This window comes from Lactuca serriola, chromosome 4 (genome assembly GCF_051521515.1).
Source record: "Lactuca serriola cultivar US96UC23 chromosome 4, Lser_US96UC23_V15, whole genome shotgun sequence".
NCBI classification, from domain to species: Eukaryota; Viridiplantae; Streptophyta; class Magnoliopsida; order Asterales; family Asteraceae; genus Lactuca; species Lactuca serriola.
This window is the reverse complement of record NC_136411.1, coordinates 248,364,930-248,368,124: the sequence shown is the minus strand read 5'-3', so window position 1 is coordinate 248,368,124 and position 3,195 is coordinate 248,364,930. Positions and strand designations below refer to the sequence as shown.

Sequence of the window (3,195 nt, the reverse complement as noted above, 5' to 3'; positions counted from 1 at the left end):
CTTGGAATGCTTCTAATTGTCGAAATTCATGATGAAAGGGGAGAGGTGTTTCTTGAATGTGTATTTAGAGAGAGTTTTGGTATTTTTTATGTGTGTGTTCCTTACTTATGTCCGAGAGAATAAGAGAGAGGGGAGAGGAGTGCATGGAAACATGAGAGTGCTTGGTTACATGATGAATAAATGCCTAGTTATCCTCTAAACAAAAATGAGGTGGCATGGTTTAAGTTAATTATCCATTTTCTCTTTTTTTATACACATGGGCCGAAAATGGGCCAAATGAAGTGAAAGAAAATAGCATTGGGCTCAATCTCTTGGCTTGTTCGAAATCATGAAGCCCATAGAGAAATATTTTGGCCCATTAGGCCTTTAGGGTAGTTTACGGCCCAAATGGCATAAAAGAATGGGTTTTATGGTCCATTAGGGTTAATTGGTTCAATTATGGTCCAATATTGCCCCTTAGGGTTAGGGGTTGTTTGGTAGCCTCTTAATTGACAAATTAAGAGGCAACCTCTTAATTATTCAGATTAAGAGTGTTTGGTTGCCTATGAATTAAAGCCTCTTAAACTTTTAGAAGCCTCTTAAACTTTCAGACTTCAACGTATATCTGAATAGAAAAGAAACGCGCTTTTCCCTCTTTTGCCCTCATACACGTTCTGTGATTCATCATCCCTTTGGTATTTCCCCACATTTGACTAACTCCAACTCCGATCATCTTCTCCCATCGGCGACCAACTCCGTCAACCCCCTCCCATCATCAACCTCGGACAACGTAGCCGCCCCTATCTTCTACCTCACACACACGAGTTTCCGACAACTTCTTATATTCACTCCTACCACCAAGATCAGAACGCTGGCACTAATCTTCGAACGCTTCTTCGACAACGCCATCGTCGCCAGTGGTATCGGTCATCGACAGCGCTGACGACCGCAACGGAACCGCCTTGGCACACAAGGTTTGTTTTTCTCTAATTTTTCCAAAAATCGATTTCTGTGAAATCTGTTCTTGAAGTCTACACATGAAATCATTTTCCCCCCTAATTTTTTGTTATCTATGATACATGATTTTGAAGGCTGATCGACTGCTAGGGTTGTTTGACCAATTCCAATTTTGTTGCATAGGAATGGAATTGAGGTGAAAACTTGTTTTTTTTCTCCTGAAATCAGATTTGGTGTATAGTTTTATGCAATTGTTGGGTTTTCTTTTTTATTTTTTTACTTTGTCTTTGCTGTGAATCTTGTTTATCTTTGTTTTCTATTGGTTTTCTCTGAAATCTTGCTAATTTCTTGTTTCTCTTCGTTTCTATTGTGAAATGTTGCTGAAATATTAAAAAAAACATTGCTGTGAAATCTTGGTTTTTGCTGTTTGTTCTCTTTCCAACAAGAACACATGAAGTATTTTTTTTTTTTTGATTTGTTGTTTTTCTGAAATTTTGTTATGAAAGTATGCATATGATTTGTGAGAATCTGTGGAATCTTGTGAAATTATGCTGAAATCTATGAAATTGTGCTAATTTTATTAGTTTGATAATATTGTTGAAATCATATGCTTGTTGTTTGTTTGATGAAATCTGAAATGTGATCATAATTTTGCTGATGAAATTATATGCTTTGTTGTTCTACTTTGATTTGTTGTTTTGCTTGATAAAATATCAATATTAGCTTGTCATGGAATCATTAAATGAAAGTATGATGCTATATCTTGAACAGGTGGTGAATTTAAGTAAAGAAATTGTGAATTTAAGTAAAGAATATGTGGTTTACACCAAAAGGGTATTTTGGGGAACAAGTGAAAATTGACAAGAGAAGAGAAGATATTTACTTTTTAGATATGTTTTAGGTTATCAATGTTTTTGAGCTTTTAATTGTTTTGGATACAACAATTAAGAAATAGGTTTGTCATTTGTGATATGAAATCTTGATTTTCTTGTATTATTGCAATCAGTAGCTTTGGGTATAATCAAGAAATGATATTGATATGTTTGATTTGGATTTTTGTTTAATCTAGATTTTATATGATGTTTGTATACTTTATAATTATTTAATAAGTTGATTCAATTATTTTATAAACAAAAACATTAAATTCAGCAAACAAAAATTAAAAAAAAAAACACAAAAGGGTAAAATGGTCATTTTTATAATTTAGCACCGCAATTCAGAGGTTCCAACCAAACAAAATTTGAAATTTCAGATCTTAAAAATTCAGACCCTCTTAGAAATTCAGACCTCTTAAAAATTCAGCTCTTAAAAATTCAGATCCTGCCAAACAGCCCCTTAGAATGAATCAGTCTAGGCCCAAAATAGTCGAATTGAATGCTTATTGGGCCATTAGGCCCAATAACGAAATCCTAGTCCATAATGAACTTAAATCGGGATTCTTAGGGTTTTCAATCCTTAATTGACTATTTGAAGTGTTTTGTATAGGGTTTTGATATTTACTTGGTGTTATTGAATGAACATAGTGCATGGTGTCAAGTTAGGGTTACAAGTATTATCATAGATGATGTTTATATGATTACGGAATTTCCTGGCTAATGTGACAACGCTTTCACTAAGTATATTTTCAAGAAATAGCATTTGTGATATTTGCATTCTCAAATTCGATTATGATTACGACATCCCTCTTCATAGTTCAAATTGTGAGAAATAGCAAAAGGTCTAAACATTCGGGACTTATTATTGTAAGTTCTGAAATTGTTTAGACACACATGTGAGCTATCTAAGGAAAGGTGTATGAGTTTGAGGAGCCTAAATAAAGTCTTATCGAAGCATATTGTATCAGGAATCTGAACTTTGGTAAGAAAATCAATAAGTATTGATTTCTATAATTCCAGCTGATTTCTGGGTACATGTCAAAGCTAGTGGGAGCATCAGTGTTATGCTAGTAAGATAATAATTATTATGCTAGTGGGAGCATAATTAATATGATAAGTGTTGCGAGTTAGCAATGTTAATTATAGAAAACAAAAGTTTCAATTCGCAAAGTTGCAGGGTTTGAAAAGTTGTTTTGCTATAATTAAGGGAGAGGAATTCATACTTCATTGCGAATCTAAAAGCTTAGATTGAGATTTTAATCGAATTTAGTCATGGACATATGTGAATGTTATGTTGAAATGATTCAACATAAAGAAATTCTATATGTGGAAATATTATAGCAAAAGACTGGTAAAGTATCATGTCTTTATGTGAGACATTATG

The 3,195-nt window shown here is 33.4% G+C and overlaps 1 long non-coding RNA gene across 1 annotated transcript; it reads left to right on the top strand.

The window, feature by feature from the left end:
• The first annotated feature begins 468 nt into the window (after window positions 1–468).
• LOC145100580 (uncharacterized) lies at window positions 469–2,271 on the top strand. The gene is made up of 3 exons (XR_013705138.1): window positions 469–953; window positions 1,071–1,132; window positions 1,708–2,271. It is a non-coding gene; the product is annotated as an uncharacterized LOC145100580 (long non-coding RNA).
• The last annotated feature ends 924 nt before the right edge of the window (window positions 2,272–3,195 follow it).